The following is a 25,040-nucleotide window of genomic DNA, read 5'->3' as shown; positions in this document are numbered from 1 at the left end:
AGGCTGGAGACTTGGAGAGGGCTTGGAAGGGTGGTCACAGCAGTACAGTGTAAAGGGAGCCCAGGCTGGTAGGTCAGGGGGGCTTAGTGGTCCCCCAGTTCCATGTGGCACCCCCGGGAGAACCCATTACACTTATCAATACATTTGCTACTGTAGGAGTGGTGGTGGGAACATTGAGTATGTATTTCAGAAGTTACTAGAATTTATTAAGTGAAGGAACAAAATGGACACCATGTAGAATCAAGCACATGAGTTTATTATGCACAGTGCTGGTGGAGTGTCACTTTGCTTATTAGGCTCAGAGACTGTGCCAAACAATTGATTATAATGGATTATATGGAATCTTCATGGGCGGAGGGAAGTGACAGGGTGGGAGGTCCCGAGCCCCTGGATAGGTCTAGCAGCAAGACAAGATAAGCACAGGAGCCAATAGTATAAAGATTACATAATGTTTCCGCCCATGGTGTCAGGTTAACAAGTAATATACTGTTAGTACACAGGTGTTTTCCTTTAAACAATGTATAAAGTGTATTAATATAAAATATATATGTTGAATTCTGATTTGGGGTCCATAGGAATGAGGTAGCCCTTCTGATTGTCCAACAGGTACATTCCCGGGGGTTAAAGCAAAAAGACATTGAAAAGTACATGGCAATAGAAATTGTTTTTCAGTTTGCCCATTGTGTTTCTAAAGGCTAACATTGGTATCTAGGAGGGAGGATGTCATATCTCGTACTGACATGCTTGAACCTCTTCCATGAACTCAAGGTTGGTATATGGGGAGAGCACATGGCTGTCTTTTCTTGCAGAGCTGTGGACTCAGACAGACACAGGGCCCCTTTCAATCCTTTGGTCTGTTTGCAGCTTCAGGTAAGAGTGCCAATTACTGCTCCCCATCTGGCGTTTTGCTGACCATGCTTATCTTAGTAAAAAGCAAGATTGTCTCTTGTTTGTTCTGCTTCTCTTAGTCAATATTGTTCACTGTTTGCTAGGCTCTTTGACCAAACTCTGGACTTCGGGCCTGTAAAAAGTTGCTGACATAGCCTGTGTTAAGATTTTACATTCACAGCACATGGATTTTGGCCCTTCATTAAGTCTTGCAGATTACATCTAAAGGCTTTTGTCACAGCTCTTGTAGAACTTCCCCTGGCAGGACACTCACCAAGCTGTTGTGCTTGGAGCATGGTATGCTGGACCTGCGTGCTCTTAAGCTTCACTTGGTCTGGGTAGGCTGCAACACCGTCTCTTCTCTTGGCCTCTCTGGGTATGTCTACACGCTCCAGCCCAATCTCCAGCCTGAGCCCAATGACCCTGTGAGGTGGGAGGGTCCCAGAGCTTGGTCTGTAGCCCTAGCCTGAGCATCTACACTGCAACTAAACAGTCCCTTAGCTCAAGTCCTATGAGCCTGAGTCAGCTGGCACAAGCCAGCCATGGATGTAATTGCAGTGTAGACATATACTGTGGCTCACTTCCTGGGCCCAAGTTCTGTCTGTTATCCTTTCAGAGAAATGGGACCTTGTGGTCCAGCTCTCCCAGGACCAGTGCTGACCCCATACCCCTCAGTGGCTTAAGCACACCCTGTCCCAGAGCTTCAACCTTGTGGGCACCCATAGGATAGTTGAAAGCAAAAGACCAGCAGACTTTGCAAAGGGTTCCTAAGCACAATTATTCATTTCTTTATATAGCACAACAGATAAACAGACCTACCCAAAACAATAAGTACACTTACACCCATTTCCCTGCCTCAGTCTCCTCACCACTCCTGAGCATTCTTTGGGCTTAGATCAGAGTCCTCCCACCTGCATATTGCTTCTGTGCCAAATAATGGAGCCTTTTTCTCCACTGCAACCAGTTACCTTCTTCCTCAGCTGGTCCTGCAGTTAAATAGGACCCCTTTGCTCTGAAAGCATGCCCATCTCCCTCTCTCCTGCTCAAGCTTCCTATGGGTCAGAGTCCCCGCCCCAACTTCTCAACCTTTGCAGTTTTACAGGGATGCACTACTACCTAGTTTCTTTCTTCTGCTGCTGGGGAAAATTCCATGGCTCTAGACCCCAGCCTCCTTCAGAGATATCAGAGAAAAATGGATTTCCCCAGGTTTCAGTCATCCCATTTTCCCAAGTTGCTTCCACTTGAATGGGAACAGTTCAGGTTAATGACTCCATTGTCAGCCTGTGCCACTAGCCCTTGGAATTTCAGTCCAACATGGAAGTAAAGCGGCAATAGCCCCACATTCAAAATGGAGTCTTCAGTCTGATTAGAGACAAACGTAGACACTCCGCAATATCTAGCAGAATTCATAAGCTTTACACAGATTTCCCAAGTCATCACACTTCCCTTGTGAAAAATACCAATTGGCCACGTGAAGGAGGACTAAATAACTATGACTGGTTAGTGAAGAATAGTTATGTAATTAGTTAATTAATTATAACTTGGGGGTGAATCTAAAATGGTTAACAAATGAGTAAGGACCTAATCCTCAGTCCTTTCTGAGGCAAAACTTCCATTGAAATCAAAAGGACCTTTGCTTAAGTAAAGTCTGCAAAATGTCACCCATTACATAAGTAATATAAAATTTCAGATGCACATCAGTTTTTAAAGTTGTCTTTCTTCCTACCCCATTGCATGCTCTCTCTCTCCCCCTCTCTCTGAAGTTGTGCTGTTATATGAACAAGACTTAATGTTATAATGCATTAGACAAAGGACTTTGTGGTGACAACATCTGAGAAGTACTGTTCTTAGATGAAATTGTAATTGCAATTTTTGGAAAGTAGGATTATTAAATTTTGTGGCTAATGAGTTTCAGTGTATGCAGGTCAGTGGTATTAGTACTAAATAGGTTTATGATATTTGATGGTCCAAGGCCATGGCTGGGATTGAAACCCCATTGTGCTGAATGCTGTACAGAGACGCAACAGATTACTTGCTCATTTGGTATACTTTTGGATTTGTTTCTGTGCATTTGGTGTTGATGCACTGATCATCTGAATGCTGATGCTGGACTTACCAAAAGGCTATTGCCTAACTGAAAACTCTGTACTATTTGCAGGCCAGAAGAGAGAGCAAAAAATTAATGGGAGTGTACATTTTAATAAACAAAAACATTACTGACTTATTCCTGCCTTAGATTCTTCTTCTTCCCCTTATCCCATCTGGGGTTGGGTCATCATGCAAGCATCTGCCATCTTAGTTTGTCTGAGGCAGCACTGAGGTCCACCTGCTCATTTTCTTCTGTGATGCAATCCATCCATTGTTTCCTCAGAATCTCTTTCCTATCAGCTTCTCCTGCCTAATATACCATTTTGAATTGTTGAATGTGTATAGATTGTTCAGTCTCAAAGGGAAAATAAAGAAAAAGAGACAAGATGCCAATGACATTTCCCTCCCCTTAAGGACCAAGTTTTCAAGTGACCTTCATTAATATACATATCAGATTTGAAGCACATCTGTCTCGCATGCACATATGGGCATTTACACATGCAAATATTTGCAAGTGCTTTATGTGTACAAAACCAGTGAATGTGCAAATGGCCTTTATGGTCACCCTAACAAAGGGCAATTGAGAACCTAAAGACTAAGGGCCAGAGTCCAGCACCCTGTTCAGGCCGAGTGGTACCTTACTCTGTAAATAGTTCCAGGGAGAGTAATGGAATTACTTCAGGAGGAAGGTACTCCTCGTTGTGAGAAAGGATGGTTGAATCTGGCTTGAAAGTGTCCTTCACTTCTGAGAAGAAACTAACATCTGAATAAAATAACCTAACAAGTAATTTCTTATTAAAGAACTGAACTATGAAGTCCCACATTGTCTCTGCATTCCCCAGGCTTTTAGAATAGACCAAAGAAGAGGAAGAAATAGTAAGTCCTTCATTAATGCCAAGTCTAAGGAAATTAAAAGTCAATGGCTTTCTCTTGCAGGTTTATTTTTTTAATCCATGTAAAGCTGATTAAATGACATGAAAGTTCCTTTGCTCCCAAGAGACATTTTGTCTCTTGTCTAGCACTGTTAGGTAGCATACTGAACAGCTCACATTTTCCTGTCATGGTACAAGTGTGCATTTATATGATTATCAGAGGAGGACTGAAAACAAATCTACAGATCCAAATGTGACGTTATCTGATTAAAATATGACCATATAGATCATTGTTGCAACCACTGTTATATATTTGCAACAAATCTTGTACAAAATGTGGCATGTAAGATGTCTATGGAAAGGTTATGATTTGCTGAATATGACTAAGCTGTTTATATGCATGTACCATTTTTGTATTTGAAGTTATGAGTATTGGCTCTATACCTGGATTTCAAATGTTTGCTCCTGGGGTAATGCCGACAAGGTAGTTAGCCAGCATATCTTAGAGGGACTATTCAAATTGAGTGGCCATTAAAGGACACTTAACTTACAATGGAAGACATCTATCTACTCTTAATAGACTTTCCTGCCAGGACTAAGAAAAGTCATGCATGGACATGTAACTTGCTCATGTGACTCCAAACTCCATCTTGTACCTGTAATTTTCCACTTGCTGTGCTGAGGGCTTTGCTTGAAACAGTGGATTTCTCTTCACATGGCAGAAGCTATAAAAGGCGCTAGAAACATCTCAGTTTTGCGTCTTTCCTGCTCCAGCCTCTGGACTATGATCTTATACTAATGGGAGCATTCAAACCAGTGGCCTGAGGACCTTCCAATGATCTGGAAGCAACCAGAGACTTATCAAGCCAGCAGTTTATTCTATCACTGCAATAAGCTTGAACCAAGAACTTTGCATTTATTGTATGTATTTGACTCCTTTAACCAATTTAACACTCACCTTTCTTTCTTTCTTTCTTTCTTTCTTCTTTTTATAAATAAACCTTTAGATACTAAAGGATTGGCATCAGCGTGCTTTTTGGGTAATAGCTGAGTTATATATTGACCTGGGTGTGTGACTGGTCCGTTAGGAACAGAAGAACCTTTTATTTGAGGAGATTGGTTTTAAAGAACCACTCATCGCTTAGGGCATGTCTACACTTACCTCCGGAGTGATCGATCCAGTGGGGGTTGATTTATCGCGTCTAGTGAAGACACGATAAATCAACCGCTGAGCGCTCTCCCGGCAATTCCATTACTCTACCAGAGCGAGAAGCGTAGGCAGAGTTGACGGGGGTGCGTCAGCAGTTGGCCTACCGCAGTGAAGACACCGTGGTAAGTAGATCTAAGTACATCAACTTCAGCTACGTTGTTCACGAAGCTGAAGTTGTGTAACTTAGATCAATTTCCTCCCTCCCCCCTCCAGTGTAGACCAGGCCTAAGCCTAGTGTTTTTGGTGGTGATACAAGGATTGGTATGCTTAGGGAATCTGCTTTTATGAGTTCTTGTTAGAACCGTGTGGTGAAACAGAAGTTTACTTTTGTTGCCAGTTTGGTATATCTCATGGGAGAATAATCTCCAGTTTTGCGGTATGTCCACCCTATTTCTCAGCAGTTTGTCCTGAATTTGGTATCTCAGTTGTGACCCACAAAGGCACAGTTACACCAAGCATACCTGAAATTTGCGGCGGGTATGGACTGGAAGCCAGATCCAAAAAGGAATGTCACACTTGGCCCTTCTGCTAAGCTTAACTAAACTCTTCCTCCAAATATACTCACTCAGACTTTTGGGTCTGAAGGGAAGGGGCTGCTAGATTAGAATCAAGTTGTATCCTCTAATATGCATATAATATTATGTATAATACAGACATGCACACTGTGTGATACAAATGTGTAATATGAGATGCTACAGTTACTACACTCATTTTCCTATGCCTATAACAGGAAGTATCTCAGACACCACAGTGTGGTAACTATTGATGAATGTGACTAAGGGCCATCACTGTCTGTTATATACATACATATTCAGCTACAAGCCCTGTAACGTGTCCATGGAAAAAAGTGATGTGACTGAAGTGTTTCAACATTTTATATGCTGTACAGTTGACAGCTATTTGGTCCTTTTTCACGTTTAATGCCAACAGTTAGGGTTACTGTAGTGAGGCCGTATTGGCAAACCGGGAAGTGGGCGGGCTTAGCCGCCCACTACGAAAGGCCCCTCCCCCAGCCTAGCGGGAGGGACCACTGGACCCAGTACCAAATGATTACGTGGGACAACTAATAAAAAAACAGGGAGCGAGGTGACGGTCAAAGGTTCAAAATCAGGGAACCAGATGGGGACACCGAGCAGAGAACCCCGGACAGCGCCCACTGCTCCTCGAAGGTGGCAAGGGAGCCAGCGGACGCTGCCCAGTGAAACTCCGCACGGAGACGTGAAACCAAAGAGGTGTGAAAGTAGGCCCCACAGTCGCAAAGCACCCCCTCGTCCAACATCTTCTCCCTGGTATTATAGATGGTGAGTTTGGCCAGGGCCAGGAAGAGGTTGACGAGGAGGTCTCGCGACTTAGTGGGGCCACGGACAGGGTGTGCATAAATAAACAAGTGCGGGGAAAAGTGTAGCCAGAACCTCAACAAGAGGTTCTGGAGAAGCCGGAAAAGGGGCTGCAGCCTGGCGCACTCAAGGTAAGCGTGCGCCAGGGTCTCCCTAATGCCACAAAATGGGCAGGCCTCAGGAATAGGGGTGAACCGCGCCAAGTACACGCCCGTGCTCACGGCCCCATGAAGGAGCCGCCAACCAATGTCCCCGGCGGGCCTTGGAACTAAGGTGGAATAAAGGCTGGCCCACCGGGGCTCATCACCCTCCACAGGTAACAGATAGTCCCTCCACTTGGTGTCGGGGCGGGACACGAGGGTGAGGTGATGCAACGTGTGAAGCACGAGCGCGTACAGATAGTCCCTAGGCGCGGTTCGAAACTGGACCGGCTGCAAAGCGCGCAGCCGGCTCGGGTTATGGGAGCGGGAGAGCCGGGGGGGCTCATGGAACAGGGGCCCGAGAAAAAGGTCCGGAGGGCCCGGGGTGAGGGGTGGGCGGGGAACACCCTCCCGCAGGGCCCGCCACAGGAAGCTGAGAGCAGGAGGTGACAATGCAGCGCCCACCTCCTGGAGTACACACAGAGGGGTCGCGAGGGTGGAGAGCCCCATGCGCCGACCAAGCGCGCGGGGATCCACCCAGTCCCCTCTGGTGTAGTCCAGGAGGTCTCCGACCCTGGTGGTTTCCGCCAGGACCAACCTCCGGCTCACCGAGGGCGACTCCGCCACCTGCACACGAAGATCGGGATTGTGCAGCAGGGGCTCCGCGAGGAGATCCGCGCCCTCGGTGGCCACAATGGACCTGGTCGCCGAGAAAAGCTTCCAGGTCCGGAGAAGGTCCTGGTAGAAGACCGGCAGCTCCGAGAGGTCTCGTGGAAGACCTCTCGGATGAAGAAAAAGGAGCTGCCGGTCGTATCGGAGCCCTCGGAGGCGGCGGAGGAAGGCGTGCGCTAACGTGCTCCATGCCGGACTACCTTCACCATAAAGGAGCCTCTGCAGGGCCTGGAGGCGGAAGACATGGACCTGGCTACGAAGGCAGACCAGGCCCTGTCCCCCCTCCTCCAGGGGAAGACTCAGAACCCCCGCAGAGACCCAGTGCAGTCCAGGCCAGAAGAACTCCAGGGCTATCCTCTGGAGCCTGGCCAGGAGTCCCGGGGTCGGGCTCAGGGTGTTGAGCCGGTGCCAGAGCATGGACAGGACAAGCTGGTTCAGCACCAGCGCCCTCCCCCGCAGGGAGAGACACCGGAGCAGTCCCGTCCATCTCCGCAACCGCTCACGCACCCTGGCCTCCAAATCTAGCCAGTTCTCCGGTGGAGAGGGATGCGTGGCGGAAAGATAAACGCCCAGATAGAGCAGCGGGCCCGCGCTCCACCTAATGGCTTGAAGCGCGGGTGGTAGGGAGCCCGCCTGCCAACCGTCCCCGACCATCAGGCCAGAGCTCTTGGCCCAGTTGACCCGGGCGGAGGAGGCGGTCGAATAAACGGCCTGGCAGGCCGCCACCCGCACCAGATCCTCAGGGTCCTGGACCACGAGGAGCACGTCGTCGGCGTACGCCGACAGGACCAGCCGCAGCTCCGGCTCCCGGAGCACCAACCCTGCTAACCTCCGGCGGAGGAGGCAGAGGAAGGGCTCGATCGCCAGAGCGTACAGCTGGCCCGAGAGGGGGCACCCCTGCCGTACTCCCCGCCCAAAGCTGACCGGCTCGGTCAGGGTCCAGTTGAGCCTGACCAGACACTCCGCCTCAGCGTACAGCACCTGGAGAAAGCCCACAAACTGGGGCCCGAAGCCGAATGCCCGCAGAGTGCCCAGGAGGTACCCGTGGTCCATCCTGTCGAACGCCTTCTCCTGATCCAGAGACAGGAGGGCGAACGACAGACCATCCCTACGTCCCAGCTCTAATAGGTCCCGGACCAAGTACAGGTTGTTAAAGATGCTCCGGCCCGGGACGGCGCAGGTCTGGTCGGGGTGGACCACGTCCGCCAGCACGGACCCCAGCCGCAGCGAGATGGCCTTCGCTACGACCTTATAGTCCGTGCTGAGGAGCGAGATGGGACGCCAGTTTCGTAAATCGCGGAGGTCCCCCTTCTTCGGCAACAGGGCGAGCACTGCTCGCCTGCACGAGAGAGGGAGGACCCCGCTCTGCAAGGACTCGGCCCAGACGGTGACGAGGTCTGGGCCGAGGACGTCCCAGAACACGCGGTAAAACTCCACGGTCAGCCCGTCCATGCCTGGAGATTTGTTAGTGGGCATGAGCCGGAGGGCCGCCGAGAACTCAGCCAGAGAAAGAGGCAGCTCCAGCCGGTCTCGGCCGCCCGCGCTGACCGTCGGGAGCTCGGTCCAGAGCACCCTGCAGGCCTCGGCGTCGGTCGGATCTGGGGAGAAAAGAGCGGCGTAGAAGGCCCTGGCCCTGCCACGCATCTCCTCCGGATCCGTGAGGGGGGCGCCGTCCTCCGCCAGGAGGCAGGTGACATGCTGTTTGGCCCCCCTCCGTTTCTCCAGAGCGTAGAAGAAGCGGGAGCCGCGATCCATCTCCCGAAGGAGACGGATGCGGGATCGAACAAACGCGCCCCGGGCCTGGTGGTCTTCCAGGGCCCGGAGCTCCTCCCGCTTCTCCCGGTATGCCGCGCGGAGGGGTGGATCCTCGGGGCCGGAGGCCAGACGCCTCTCCAGCTCCAAAACCTCCCGCTCCAACTGCCCTAACAACGCATCCCGCCGCCGGCTGGCGCCCCGGGTGTAGTTCCGGCAGAAGAGCCGCGCGCGGACCTTCCCCACATCCCACCACCGCCGCGCCGAGGGAAAGGCGCGTCGCTGCCCCCGCCAGGCCAGCCAGAACTCCCGGAAGGATGCCACGAAGCCCACGTCCTCCAGCAAACTATTATTAAAATGCCAATAGGCCGGCCCCGGCCGCTCGGAACTGAGAGAGGCCGTCACGGTCACCAGGTGGTGATCTGAGAACGGGGCCGGCCGGACGCTGGAGGCATGGGCCCGCGCCAGATGAAAACGGGACAGATAAATGCGGTCCAACCGGGAGTGGCGCGACCGGTCGTCCTCCACCCGGACATAGGTGAAGGTGGTGTCGTCGTCCGGGTGGTGGTCGCGCCAGACGTCCACCAGGGAGTGATGGTCTACGATCTCCCTGAGGACGCCCGCGGCTGCCTGAGAAGACTCAGGCCCGGAGCGGTCCCGGTCCTCGAGGGTGGTGTTAAAGTCCCCGCCCAGGACCAGGCACTCGCGAGAATCCAGAGTGCCGAGGAAGGCCGCCGCCCGCTGATAGAAAGGCACGCGTTCCGAGCCCGTGGTCGGGGCATAGACGTTGACCAAGTTCAGAACCAGCCCCTCCACACGGGCCCGGACGTGCAGCAGGCGGCCTGGCACGACCTCGGCGACCCCCAGCACCTCAGGCCGCAGCCCCGGGGAGAACAGGGTGGCCACTCCAGCCGAATGGGCGCTGAGGTGGCTAAAATAAACCCCGTCTCCCCACTCCAGCCGCCAGCTAGCCTCGACGGCCAGAGCCGTGTGGGTCTCCTGCAGGAAAATCACAGAGTACCCCCCCTCCCGAAGGAAGGAGAGCACCTGGCTCCTGCGGAAACCCATCCTACAGCCCCGGGCGTTCAACGACGCAAAGGTGGTAGCTGTCATACGGAGGGCTGGGGCAGATCCTCACGGGCGGAGGGATCATGGGCCCCCAGCGGGCCCCGCAAGATCCCGGTTTCGACTCCGAAGGTCAAAAGGGAGTCGCGGAATCTGCGGGCCCGCCGATAGGCCGCGATGTCCCGCCGACCGGACCCCCGCCCCTCCCCCAAAAGCGCCTTCATGGCCCGGAGGACGAGATGGAAGTCCCCCCAGCGCTGAAGGGCGAGCTGCACCTTACCCTGGGAACCACGGGAATCCAATAGAAAGAGGCGCAGCTCATCCCGCAGCGAGGAGGGGGAGGCAGCGGCCAAGCCGCCGCCATCCTCCGGCGGGGCCCCTGAAGGGTCCTCGCGGCCCACGGTGACGGACAAACAAGGGGCCGAGCTCCGGCGCTGCTGCGCTGGGCAGCCCGTCCCCATCCCCGGCAAAGGAGAGAGCGGCTGAGGGAACAACGCAGCCCCAACAGTGGCAGGAAGGGGAGACACGAAAACCGCCCCCTGAGGGTTGTCTGCAGGCAACGGAGATGCGACAACCCCGGGGGCGGCAGTAACACCAGAGGTGGCAAAAGGAGACACCTCGGGGACAGGATCTGGGGCAAGGGCGGGAGTAGGGGCGGGGCTCGAGACGGGAACAGGGACTTGGGCAGGAGAGGGGACAGGATCAGGGACGGGAACGGGAACGGGCTCCCCATCTCCCGCTGCCAAGCCGCTAGACTGCGGCTCCCCTCGGCCAAGGTCAGCATCCGAGGGGACGGAGGCAGCAGGGGCAGGGGAAGCCTCAGGGGCAGGAACGATGGAAGGGGCAGGATCGGGGATAGGAACCGGCCGCTCAGCAACGGCCGTCGCCCCGAGGGGCTCGGCGGCCGTGCATGAGATGGTAGTGGCGGCCGGGCTGGCGGGTAGGGCTAAGGGTTCTCCCAGGACTAAGTCGGGAGCGGCAGAGTGGGGCGAGGAACTGGGAGCAGGAGAAGGGGGCGGGACTAAGCCAGCACCCGGATCGGGGCCCGCTGGCAGAGGGTCGTCCTCCCCTTGGGTAACCGGGGTCAGACCCAGGGCCTCGATCTCATCGAAAATGGAGGCGAAAGCGGTCCCCTCGGCCCCGGCGACCTCCCCGCCAGTCACGGAGACAAAGGCCGCCCCGGCATCGGCGGCGGCGGCGGGGGGCACGGACGGAGCAAGGGCCGGGAGAACCGCTACGGAAGCCTCCTCAGGTGTGGGCTCAACAAAGGGGACAGAAGTTTCCCCAGCCACTGCCACGGCATCCACGGTCTCCATGGCCGGCACCTCCTGCTGGGCACCGTCCGGGGGCACGGAAACAGAACTAATAACGTCGGCCCCCCGCGGCATCTTTCGGGGGGCCTGCTCTCCCTCCTCATCAGAGGGGAGGGAGAGAGCCCGCGACCTGCGGGCACCGCGCTTCCCCCGGACGGTCACCCAGCCCCCCGAGGTGGAAGAGGAGGTGGAGGGCCGGTCAGCAGGGGCAGGGCCAGAGGGCAAGGGCGATGGCTCCGGGGCTCGGGGCGGCAGGGTCGGAGGGACAGCAGGGGCGAGGGAAACCTCCCCCTGGGGCGGGCCCTTCCCCGCGGCCGGCGGAAGCCGCCCCGCCCTCTCCTCCACATGCCCCGCCGATCCAGGGTCGGCGACGGCAAGGCCCGCCCGCCCGGCCGTCTCCGCAGCCAGAGCGGGAACCGAGGCAGAAGGAGGAGGGGCGGCGGCAGCAGCAGTGTCCGAACCGCCAGGGGTGCCGGCGATGACAGGGCCGGCACCCTCCCGGGCCCCGGGGGTCTCGGACGCCCCTCCAGGCCGGGCCAGGGGACAGTCCCTCCGGACATGCCCCGGCGCCCGGCAGAGGAAGCACCGGGCCTCCCCCGTCGAATAGTGGACCCGATAATGGACCCCCCGGTAGGGCACCAGGAAGGACCCCTCGAGCGCCACTCCGGCACCCGCCGCCGGTGGCAGCTGAAGCTGGACCTGCCGGCGGAAAGACAGGATGTGCCGGAGGGCAGGGTCCTTACAGCCCAATGAGAGAGAGCTCAGAATGGAAATGGGCTTCCCCAGGGTGGAGAGGGCCGGCAACAGGGCGGCGTTGGGGAGGTATGGCGGGACGGAGGTCAAGAGCACCCGCACGCCCAGGTCCTCCAGGGGTTCCAAGGGCACAAACACGCCTCCCACCGCCAGGCCTCGTTCCACCGCCTCCTGCGCAGCGGCCACCGACGCCAGGAAGAACACGGCCTTCCCGTACATCTTGGAGGCCGCCACGATGGCCGTAGGCCCCACCACCCTCGCCAACGCCCGCACATAGGTCTCAATGTGGGGCGAGGCAGGCACCAAATGGCAACGGACGCCATGCCTCCTAGTCAGCGAGGGGAAGGGGCCGTGGTCACCAGGGACAGGCCCAAAGGCGGCGGTCGGGGCGGACGACGGGGCGGCACGCAAAGAGGCGGCGGCCACCTGGGCGTATGCTCTGGGGGCCGGAGGTGGAGCGCCACCAGAGCTGGTGGAAGGGACGGCAGGAGAGGGAGGGGCCGCGGCCGGTGTTGGGGCTGCAGCGGGGACCGTAGCCCTGCCCGCAGGAGGTCTGGCTCCACGGGCGGGGCCCTTGCCCTTCTTCCTCCCTTGGCCCTTCCTGCCGGTGGAGGGGGCAGCCGTGGCAGCGGCGGTATCCGGGACAGGGCCAGCCGAGGGGCCGGCCACTGGGGTGGGCGGGGACGACGGGGCAGGGGCAGGGGCAGGGGCAGGGGCAGGGGCAGAGTCCCCCGCCATCACAACCTGCAGCCGCTCCTCCCCTCTAGGCAAAAGACAACACAAAGGGGGGGGGGGTGAACAGTGCAAAAGGGGAGGGGGCAACAAAACGGGGGCACAAGCGCGCGCGGGGGGGCGAAGGGGGGGGGTGCACCGGAGCAGCGGCTCGGAAACAGAATGGAATGTCCAGCCAGCTGCAGCCCAAGGACAAGGAGGGGTAGGAGGAAAAACTCCAGCCAGCCGCAGCCCAAGGACAGGGCCGGGAACACAGCCAGCAGGCTAGGAACCGAGGGGGGGGGGAATGGACACCAAACAAAATAAACCGAAGGGGCTCAAAAGGAGGGGGGTAGGGTAGGGCCAACTAATACAAAGGGGGCTACAGGGAGGGGACCCCACCAGCGAAACGTAGTTGGGGGGTAGGAGAAGTCCAGGGCGAAGGAAAAGGTGCACCCACAGCGTTCGCGAAGCGCAGGCTCCGCCGTTCACTGCTGCAAGTAAACAGTCCCGGACGATGGAAATGGCGGGGGGAGCAAACAGCCCTGCCGAGGGGCGAAAAGCAGGTCCAGGTGGCACGCGGGGCGGTGGAGGGGTTGTCGGCAGCTGTCGGCGGCGGGGGTGGTGGTAGAGGGGGAGTAGATGAACGAAGGGGGGGGCACCGCACCCCCCCCGCACCCTCTTCAACAGTCCGTTACGGGGGACGGGACAGCAGGATCCCAAGTCGACCTCGGAGCTTCCTGGCAAGCGACGGCTTCCAGTCCGAGGAATTACAAACGAGAGGCTCAGTACCGGCCACACTCCTAACGCGACTGGGGGCACCACCACCCCAGGAGCAAAGATGGCAAAGTCACTCAAAACACAGTCCTCAAACAACCCCCTCCACAATCTCCCGAACCAGGGACGCAGTCTCTTCGCACTCCGCGACGGAGGCAGCGGCTCCCACACAGGAACAGCAGCAGCAGCGAGCGGCAGTCAGCCGGCCGGGCAACCGGCCAGGCAGGCAAGCAAGCAGGCGGGTGGGCCCCCAGATGGTATCGGTGTTGGTGTTGGGGGGCCGATGCTTCTCCCTCCGGAGGCGAGGGCGAGGGGGGGGGCAGGCCAGCAAGGCCCCCCCCTCCGCACTCCTCACTCACGCACGCAGCAGCAGCAGCGGCAGCAAAGCAGCAACAGCAGCAGCAGGAAGGGGCCGTATTGGCAAACCGGGAAGTGGGCGGACTTAGCCGCCCACTACTAAAGGCCCCTCCCCCAGCCTAGCGGGAGGGACCACTGGACCCAGTACCAAATGATTACGTGGGACAACTAATAAAAAAACAGGGAGCGAAGTGACGGTCCAAGGTTCAAAATCAGGGAACCAGATGGGGACACCGAGCAGAGAACCCCGGACAGCGCCCACTGCTCCTCGAAGGTGGCAAGGGAGCCAGCGGACGCTGCCCAGTGAAACTCCGCACGGAGACGTGAAACCAAAGAGGTGTGAAAGTAGGCCCCACAGTCGCAAAGCACCCCCTCGTCCAACATCTTCTCCCTGGTATTATAGATGGTGAGTTTGGCCAGGGCCAGGAAGAGGTTGACGAGGAGGTCTCGCGACTTAGTGGGGCCACGAACAGGGTGTGCATAAATAAACAAGTGCGGGGAAAAGTGTAGCCAGAACCTCAACAAGAGGTTCTGGAGAAGCCGGAAAAGGGGCTGCAGCCTGGCGCACTCAAGGTAAGCGTGCGCCAGGGTCTCCCTAACGCCACAAAATGGGCAGGCCTCAGGAATAAGGGTGAACCGCGCCAAGTACACGCCCGTGCTCACGGCCCCATGAAGGAGCCGCCAACCAATGTCCCCGGCGGGCCTTGGAACTAAGGTGGAATAAAGGCTGGTCCACCGGGGCTCCTCACCCTCCACAGGTAACAGATAGTCCCTCCACTTGGTGTCGGGGCGGGACACGAGGGTGAGGTGATGCAATGTGTGAAGCACGAGCGCGTACAGATAGTCCCTAGGCGCGGTTCGAAACTGGACCGGCTGCAAAGCGCGCAGCCGGCTCGGGTTATGGGAGCGGGAGAGCCGGGGGGGCTCATGGAACAGGGGCCCGAGAAAAAGGTCCGGAGGGCCCGGGGTGAGGGGTGGGCGGGGAACACCCTCCCGCAGGGCCCGCCACAGGAAGCTGAGAGCAGGAGGTGACAATGCAGCGCCCACCTCCTGGAGTACACGCAGAGGGGTCGCGAGGGTGGAGAGCCCCATGCGCCGACCAAGCGCGCGGGGATCCACCCAGTCCCCTCTGGTGTAGTCCAGGAGGTCTCCGACCCTGGTGGTTTCTGCCAGGACCAACCTCCGGCTCACCGAGGGTGACTCCGCCACCTGCACACGAAGATCGGGATTGTGCAGCAGGGGCTCCGCGAGGAGATCCGCGCCCTCGGTGGCCACAATGGACCTGGTCGCCGAGAAAAGCTTCCAGGTCCGGAGAAGGTCCTGGTAGAAGACCGGCAGCTCCGAGAGGTCTCGCGGAAGACCTCTCGGATGAAGAAAAAGGAGCTGCCGGTCGTATCGGAGCCCTCGGAGGCGGCGGAGGAAGGCGTGCGCTAACGTGCTCCATGCCGGACTACCTTCACCATAAAGGAGCCTCTGCAGGGCCTGGAGGCGGAAGACATGGACCTGGCTACGAAGGCAGACCAGGCCCTGTCCCCCCTCCTCCAGGGGAAGACTCAGAACCCCCGCAGAGACCCAGTGCAGTCCAGGCCAGAAGAACTCCAGGGCTATCCTCTGGAGCCTGGCCAGGAGTCCCGGGGTCGGGCTCAGGGTGTTGAGCCGGTGCCAGAGCATGGACAGGACAAGCTGGTTCAGCACCAGCGCCCTCCCCCGCAGGGAGAGACACCGGAGCAGTCCCGTCCATCTCCGCAACCGCTCACGCACCCTGGCCTCCAAATCTAGCCAGTTCTCCAGCGGAGAGGGATGCGCGGCGGAAAGATAAACGCCCAGATAGAGCAGCGGGCCCGCGCTCCACCGAATGGCTTGAAGCGCGGGTGGTAGGGAGCCCGCCTGCCAACCGTCCCCGACCACCAGGCCAGAACTCTTGGCCCAGTTGACCCGGGCGGAGGAGGCGGTCGAATAAACGGCCTGGCAGGCCTCCACCCGCACCAGATCCTCAGGGTCCTGGACCACGAGGAGCACGTCGTCGGCGTACGCCGACAGGACCAGCCGCAGCTCTGGCTCCCGGAGCACCAACCCTGCTAACCTCCGGCGGAGGAGGCAGAGGAAGGGCTCGATCGCCAGAGCGTACAGCTGGCCCGAGAGGGGGCACCCCTGCCGTACTCCCCGCCCAAAGCTGACCGGCTCGGTCAGGGTCCAGTTGAGCCTGACCAGACACTCCGCCTCAGCGTACAGCACCTGGAGAAAGCCCACAAACTGGGGCCCGAAGCCGAATGCCCGCAGAGTGCCCAGGAGGTACCCGTGGTCCATCCTGTCGAACGCCTTCTCCTGGTCCAGAGACAGGAGGGCGAACGACAGACCATCCCTACGTCCCAGCTCTAATAGGTCCCGGACCAAGTACAGGTTGTTAAAGATGCTCCGGCCCGGGACGGCGCAGGTCTGGTCGGGGTGGACCACGTCCGCCAGCACGGACCCCAGCCGCAGCGAGATGGCCTTCGCTACGACCTTATAGTCCGTGCTGAGGAGCGAGATGGGACGCCAGTTTCGTAAATCGCGGAGGTCCCCCTTCTTCGGCAACAGGGCGAGCACTGCTCGCCTGCACGAGAGAGGGAGGACCCCGCTCTGCAAGGACTCGGCCCAGACGGTGACGAGGTCTGGGCCGAGGACGTCCCAGAACACGCGGTAAAACTCCACGGTCAGCCCGTCCATGCCTGGAGATTTGTTAGTGGGCATGAGCCGGAGGGCCGCCGAGAACTCAGCCAGAGAAAGAGGCAGCTCCAGCCGGTCTCGGCCGCCCGCGCTGACCGTCGGGAGCTCGGTCCAGAGCACCCTGCAGGCCTCGGCGTCGGTCGGATCTGGGGAGAAAAGAGCGGCGTAGAAGGCCCTGGCCCTGCCACGCATCTCCTCCGGATCCATGAGGGGGGCGCCGTCCTCCGCCAGGAGGCAGGTGACATGCTGTTTGGCCCCCCTCCGTTTCTCCAGAGCGTAGAAGAAGCGGGAGCCGCGATCCATCTCCCGAAGGAGACGGATGCGGGATCGAACAAACGCGCCCCGGGCCCGGTGGTCTTCCAGGGCCCGGAGCTCCTCCCGCTTCTCCCGGTACGCCGCGCGGAGGGGTGGATCCTCGGGGCCGGAGGCCAGACGCCTCTCCAGCTCCAAAACCTCCCGCTCCAACTGCCCTAACAACGCATCCCGCCGCCGGCTGGCGCCCCGGGTGTAGTTCCGGCAGAAGAGCCGCGCGCGGACCTTCCCCACATCCCACCACCGCCGCGCCGAGGGAAAGGCGCGTCGCTGCCCCCGCCAGGCCAGCCAGAACTCCCGGAAGGATGCCACGAAGCCCACGTCCTCCAGCAAACTATTATTAAAATGCCAATAGGCCGGCCCCGGCCGCTCGGAACTGAGAGAGGCCGTCACGGTCACCAGGTGGTGATCTGAGAACGGGGCCGGCCGGACGCTGGAGGCATGGGCCCGCGCCAGATGAAAACGGGACAGATAAATGCGGTCCAACCGGGAGTGGCGCGACCGGTCGTCCTCCACCCGGACATAGGTGAAGGTGGTGTCGTCGTCCGGGTGGTGGTCGCGCCAGACGTCCACCAGGGAGTGATGGTCTACGATCTCCCTGAGGACGCCCGCGGCTGCCTGGGAAGACTCAGGCCCGGAGCGGTCCCGGTCCTCGAGGGTGGTGTTAAAGTCCCCGTCCAGGACCAGGCACTCGCGAGAATCCAGAGTGCCGAGGAAGGCCGCCGCCCGCTGATAGAAAGGCACACGTTCCGAGCCCGTGGTCGGGGCATAGACGTTGACCAAGTTCAGAACCAGCCCCTCCACACGGGCCCGGACGTGCAGCAGGCGGCCTGGCACGACCTCGGCGACCCCCAGCACCTCAGGCCGCAGCCCCGGGGAGAACAGGGTGGCCACTCCAGCCGAATGGGCGCTGAGGTGGCTAAAATAAACCCCGTCTCCCCACTCCAGCCGCCAGCTAGCCTCGACGGCCGGAGCCGTGTGGGTCTCCTGCAGGAAAATCACAGAGTACCCCCCCTCCCGAAGGAAGGAGAGCACCTGGCTCCTGCGGAAACCCACCCTACAGCCCCGGGCGTTCAACGACGCAAAGGTGGTAGCTGTCATACGGAGGGCTGGGGCAGATCCTCACGGGCGGAGGGATCATCGGCCCCCAGCGGGCCCCGCAAGATCCCGGTTTCGACTCCGAAGGTCAAAAGGGAGTCGCGGAATCTGCGGGCCCGCCGATAGGCCGCGATGTCCCGCCGACCGGACCCCCGCCCCTCCCCCAAAAGCGCCTTCACGGCCCGGAGGACGAGATGGAAGTCCCCCCAGCGCTGAAGGGCGAGCTGCACCTTACCCTGGGAACCACGGGAATCCAATAGAAAGAGGCGCAGCTCATCCCGCAGCGCGGAGGGGGAGGCAGCGGCCAAGCCGCCGCCATCCTCCGGCGGGGCCCCTGAAGGGTCCTCGCGGCCCACGGTGACGGACAAACAAGGGGCCGAGCTCCGGCGCTGCTGCGCTGGGCAGCCCGTCCCCATCCCCGGCAAAGGAGAGAGCGGCTGAGGGAACAACGCAGCCCCAACAGTGGCAGGAAGGGGAGACACGAAAACCGCCCCCTGAGGGTTGTCTGCAGGCAACGGAGATGCGACAACCCCGGGGGCGGCAGTAACACCAGAGGTAGCAAAAGGAGACACCTCGGGGACAGGATCTGGGGCAAGGGCGGGAGTAGGGGCGGGGCTCGAGACGGGAACAGGGACTTGGGCAGGAGAGGGGACAGGATCAGGGACGGGAACGGGAACGGGCTCCCCATCTCCCGCTGCCAAGCCGCTAGACTGCGGCTCCCCTCGGCCAAGGTCAGCATCCGAGGGGACGGAGGCAGCAGGGGCAGGGGAAGCCTCAGGGGCAGGAACGATGGAAGGGGCAGGATCGGGGATAGGAACTGGCCGCTCAGCAACGGCCGTCGCCCCGAGGGGCTCGGCGGCCGTGCACGAGATGGTAGTCGCGGCCGGGCTGGCGGGTAGGGCTAAGGGTTCTCCCAGGACTAAGTCGGGAGCGGCAGAGTGGGGCGAGGAACCGGGAGCAGGAGAAGGGGGCGGGACTAAGCCAGCACCCGGATCGGGGCCCGCTGGCAGAGGGTCGTCCTCCCCTTGGGTAACCGGGGTCAGACCCAGGGCCTCGATCTCATCGAAAATGGAGGCGAAAGCGGTCCCCTCGGCCCCGGCGACCTCCCCGCCAGTCACGGAGACAAAGGCCGCCCCGGCATCGGCGGCGGCGGCGGGGGGCACGGACGGAGCAAGGGCCGGGAGAACCGCTACGGAAGCCTCCTCAGGTGTGGGCTCAACAAAGGGGACAGAAGTTTCCCCAGCCACTGCCACGGCATCCACGGTCTCCATGGCCGGCACCTCCTGCTGGGCACCGTCCGGGGGCGCGGAAACAGAACTAACAACGTCGGCCCCCCGCGGCATCTTTCGGGGGGCCTGCTCTCCCTCCTCATCAGAGGGGAGGGAGAGAGCCCGCGACCTGCGGGCACCGCGCTTCCCCCGGACGGTCACCCAGCCCCCCGAGGTGGAAGAGGAGGTGGAAGGCCGGTCAGCAGGGGCAGGGCCAGAGGGCAAGGGCGATGGCTCCGGGGCTCGGGGCGGCAGGGTCGGAGGGACAGCAGGGGCGAGGGAAACCTCCCCCTGGGGCGGGCCCTTCCCCGCGGCCGGCGGAAGCCGCCCCGCCCTCTCCTCCACATACCCCGCCCATCCAGGGTCGGCGACGGCAAGGCCTGCCCGCCCGGCCGTCTCCGCGGCCAGAGCGGGAACCGCGGCAGAAGGAGGAGGGGCGGCGGCAGCAGCAGTGTCCGAACCGCCAGGGTTGCCGGCGATGACAGGGCCGGCACCCTCCCGGGCCCCGGGGGTCTCGGACGCCCCTCCAGGCCGGGCCAGGGGACAGTCCCTCCGGACATGCCCCGGTGCCCGGCAGAGGAAGCACCGGGCCTCCCCCGTTGAATAGTGGACCCGATAATGGACCCCCCGGTAGGGCACCAGGAAGGACCCCTCGAGCGCCACTCCGGCACCCGCCGCCGGTGGCAGCTGAAGCTGGACCTGCCGGCGGAAAGACAGGATGTGCCGGAGGGCAGGGTCCTTACAGCCCAATGAGAGAGAGCTCAGAATGGAAATGGGCTTCCCCAGGGTGGAGAGGGCCGGCAACAGGGCGGCGTTGGGGAGGTAGGGCGGGACGGAGGTCAAGAGCACCCGTACGCCCAGGTCCTCCAGGGGTTCCAAGGGCACAAACACGCCTCCCACCGCCAGGCCTCGTTCCACCGCCTCCTGCGCAGCGGCCACCGACGCCAGGAAGAACACGGCCTTCCCGTACATCTTGGAGGCCGCCACGATGGCCGTAGGCCCCACCACCCTCGCCAACGCCCGCACATAGGTCTCAATGTGGGGCGAGGCAGGCACCAAATGGCAACGGACGCCATGCCTCCTAGTCAGCGAGGGGAAGGGGCCGTGGTCACCAGGGACAGGCCCAAAGGCGGCGGTCGGGGCGGACGACGGGGCGGCACGCAAAGAGGCGGCGGCCACCTGGGCGTATGCTCTGGGGGCCGGAGGTGGAGCGCCACCAGAGCTGGTGGAAGGGACGGCAGGAGAGGGAGGGGCCGTGGCCGGTGTCGGGGCCGCAGCGGGGACCGTAGCCCTGCCCGCAGGAGGTCTGGCTCCACGGGCGGGGCCCTTGCCCTTCTTCCTCCCTTGGCCCTTCCTGCCGGTGGAGGGGGCAGCCGTGGCAGCGGCGGTATCCGGGACAGGGCCAGCCGAGGGGCCAGCCACTGGGGTGGGCGGGGACGACGGGGCAGGGGCAGGGGCGGGGGCAGGGGCAGAGTCCCCCGCCATCACAACCTGCAGCCGCTCCTCCCCTCTAGGCAAAAGACAACACAAAGGAAAGGCAACCACTCCCCCCCGCTAGGCCGCAGGCTGGGGAGGAGGGTGCCAATGGAGAGGGCACACAGGAGCGAAAAGAGAGGGGTGGGGCACAAGTATCAAAAAAGGAAAGCCGGCTCCCCCGGCTACACTAGGGCGGGGAGGGACTACAACAACAGTAAAAGGGGGGGTGAACAGTGCAAAAGGGGGGGGGCAACAAAACGGGGGCACAAGCACGCGTGGGGGGGCGAAGGGAGGGGGGGTGCACCGGAGCAGCGGCTCGGAAACAGAATGGAATGTCCAGCCAGCTGCAGCCCAAGGACAAGGAGAGGTAGGAGGAAAAACTCCAGCCAGCCACAGCCCAAGGACAGGGCCGGGAACACAGCCAGCAGGCTAGGAACCGAGCGGGGGGGGGAATGGGCACCAAACAAAATAAACCAAAGGGGCTCAAAAGGAGGGGGGTAGGGTAGGGCCAACTAATACAAAGGGGGCTACAGGGAGGGGACCCCACCAGCGAAACGTAGTTGGGGGGCAGGAGAAGTCCAGGGCAAAGGAAAAGGTGCACCCACAGCGTTCGCGAAGCGCAGGCTCTGCCGTTCACTGCTGCAAGTAAACAGTCCCGGACGATGGAAATGGCGGGGGGAGCAAACAGCCCTGCCAAGGGGCGAAAAGAAGGTCCAGGTGGCACGCGGGGCGGTGGAGGGGTTGTCGGCAGCTGTCGGCGGTGGGGGTGGTGGTAGAGGGGGAGTAGATGAACGAAGGGGGGGGCACCGCACCCCCCCCGCACCCCCTTCAACAGTCCGATACGGGGGACGGGACAGCAGGATCCCAAGTCGACCTCGGAGCTTCCTGGCAAGCGACGGCTTCCAGTCCGAGGAATTACAAACGAGAGGCTCAGTACCGTCCACACTCCTAACGCGACTGGGGGCACCACCACCCCAGGAGCAAAGATGGCAAAGTCACTCAAAACACAGTCCTCAAACAACCCCCTCCACAATCTCCCGAACCAGGGACGCAGTCTCTTCGCACTCCGCGACGGAGGCAGCGGCTCCCACACAGGAACAGCAGCAGCAGCGAGCGGCAGTCAGCCGGCCGGGCAACCGGCCAGGCAGGCAAGCAAGCAGGCGGGTGGGCCCCCAGATGGTATCGGTGTTGGCGTTGGGGGGCCGATGCTTCTCCCTCCGGAGGCGAGGGCGAGGGGGGGGGCAGGCCGGCAAGGCCCCCCCCTCCGCACTCCTCACTCACGCACGCAGCAGCAGCAGCGGCAGCAAAGCAGCAACAGCAGCAGCAGGAAGGGGCCAGGGAGAACGGAGGGAGAAGGGAGCACAGAAAACTCCAGCCGGCTCCCGACGGCCCCTGAGGGAGAGGAGCCTGAATTGGCACCCAAGTGGGCGGAGCCACCGCCACCTGTTCCCGCCCCCCGGAAGTCAAGGGGCGGGACAGGAAGTATAAGAGCCAGGCCCCAGCCCTCAGTTAGAGCCCAGCAGCCGGAGAGGCCAGACGTGCCGGTGCGAGCTCCGGCTAGACCAAGGCTTCCCAGAGCCAGGTACCCGGACACGGACGGACCGAGCTGCCCCAGAGCCAGATACCCGGACACCGACCGACCGGACCTCCCCAGAGCCAGGTACCCCGACGCGGATTGGCCAAGCCTTCCCCAAGCAAGGTACCCCGAGGTAGACTGGCCACCCTTGCCCCGAGCACCCCCCTGACCGGAGACCGGAGGAGCAACCCGACCCGGACGACCCTCTGCGAAGTGAGGAACCCATGGTGTGGGACCCCGCTGCCGAGCCCAGCGGGGAGCAGGTACAAATGGAGGAGGAAATGGAAATCAGCCCGGGGATAGCTGACCCCAGTCTAGCTACAACAGAGAGCGAACCCATGTTGGTGTGTTGCGGTCAGGACCCCACCAACACAGCGGCAGACTGACTGCCGCTCTTAGGGCCCCGGGCTGGGACACAGTGGAGTGGGTGGGCCTGTGTCCCCCCTGCCACCCCACTTAACGGGTGGCAGTCTCCCCCTCCAGCCAGCGCTCTGGCACCGCCACTGAGCTATTGCTTGCTGCCCTGAACGAGTGCTTGTTGCCCCACCCTGACTGAGGGTCTGGGGCGTCCCGAGTTTGTCCGTGCTCAGCTCCTGATACCCAGACCTGAACCCGAACCCCTGAACTATTGTTTGTTGCCCCGCCCTGACTGACGGCCTGGGCCTACTAACTTTGTCTGGGCTCAGCCTGAAGGAAGATCCTGAGCCCCTGAACTATTGTTTGTTGCCCCGCCCTGACTGAGGGCCTGGGGCTACTAACCCTGCCTGGGCTCAGCCTGAAGGAAGGTTCTGAGCCCCCTGGACTATTTTGTGCTGCCCCGCCCTGATTGAGGGCCGGGCCTGAACCCCTGACTTTACTGCTCAGCCTGAAGGAAGGTTCTGAGCCCCCTGGACTATTGTGTGCTGCCCCGCCCTGATTGAGGGCCGGGCCTGAACTCCTGACTTTACTGCTCAGCCTGAAGGAAGGTTCTGAGCACCCTGGACTATTGGGGGTTGCCCTCCCCTGAATAAGGGCCTGGGACGTCCTGAGTTTGTCAGGGCTCAGCTCCGGATCCACGGAGCTGAGCGCCCGAACTATTGTTTATTGTCCCGCCCTGAGCTAGCGCGGGGGCTTGACTGACTTTGTAATCCCCAGCTCCGGCAGTGAGGACCGGAGCCCGGGCCTGAGTTACTGCCGGACCCTGACGGAGAGCAGGAGCTCACTGCAGAGGCCGTGTACCTTTGGCCTAGTCCCTGCCAGAGGGGCGGAACCCTGAGACCGATCCAGGCCGTGTAGTGAGGCGGCCTGGCCCCCGACGGCCCCTGAGAGGGCCCGACCCCCGCACCGGACGTTTACAGTTACTCATAATAAGGAGGGCCCCCGATTCTGCAAAGACTAACGTACTTGCTGAAGCTCAAACATTGTAAGTAGTCTCACTGTAGTCAAGGGGAGTACTCGAAGTTCTGCACATGCTGAAGTCTTTGCAGGAGCGGGGCCTAAATTTGTTGTTATGATTATTTTAGAATATTTTCCTTCAGACCTTGCCAACAAAGAGTTAACTCTGAACTGAGTTTTGAAAGCTTGTGTGTATAGCTACTGTAAAACTTTTATCATGATTATATTTTTGCTCTCTTAAGTTCTGTAGCACAATAGCTTTTCCTACTGTGTATTTTTATTCAGTCAATTGTGGTTTTAAAAGAGTGGCTGATGTGTACAAAACAATTTCACTTGTGCTGTATTCTATAATAGCATGCTATCAACTTAACTTTGCAAATATAAATATCTGGACACTTTTACCTAAATTGTGGTTCCAAAGTTAGTATTTTTCAAATAAATATTCATTAAACTACTATTGTGATTTAGCAATCTAACCTTGGGAACCACACTTTTATAGCTATTAAAAATTGTTTCAATTTCATTGCTTTCGACACCACTACCAACTTTTAGCAGCCCAAGAGACACAAGACCTCAGATACATTTGCACATAATTCACCCACACTTCAATACAGCAGCATTTAAACTAATTAAACAGTTCAGCTTGAAATGTTTGTCTGGAAGAGACAACCCACAAAATGTCCCACCCTTAGCCTGTGATAAATCCTATTCAGCATGCTACATGCACTTGCATGGGGCTGGCGGAAAGGGACCAGAGAATCTATTTGTTTTCTCACTTAAACAAAAACTTCCTCCAACCAATAGCTAAAGTGTCCTTTGCTGGAAATGGCCACACTTTGTTTCCAAAGACTTTACTGAGTATACCACTGGTACATCAATCAGATTGACCCAAGCAGAATTAGGGTCTAAACTAATAGCATGGTATGGCATTCAACCACATCTACTGAAGATAGGAATGCAGCGATTTGTAGAAAAAAGTTGAGGAGATGCAGGGGCTTGGAGTTGATCCTGGGTGCCCTCTCCTGGCTTGTTTCATCTTAAAGCAGTCCTGTGTCATGCAAGAAGAGTTGATCTGCGGCACCCCCCATTGCAGCACACAGTAGCATGTTTATATAATGAGAGGGAGCAAATGGCAGATGAGCAGTCCAAGCAATAAGCCAGGTAGTCCCACCAGAGAATCCTATCAGGAAATTGCGATATGCTTCCAATCCTCTGATCTGTCAGATTATAAGACCTTTCCTATTCCTTGGAGTCTAAAGATGGTGTCACGGCTATGTACAGCATGAACCATTGCT

Source organism: Malaclemys terrapin, chromosome 3 (assembly GCF_027887155.1).
Source record: "Malaclemys terrapin pileata isolate rMalTer1 chromosome 3, rMalTer1.hap1, whole genome shotgun sequence".
In the NCBI taxonomy this organism is placed as follows: domain Eukaryota; kingdom Metazoa; phylum Chordata; order Testudines; family Emydidae; genus Malaclemys; species Malaclemys terrapin.
Note: the sequence above shows the minus strand (reverse complement) of the source record.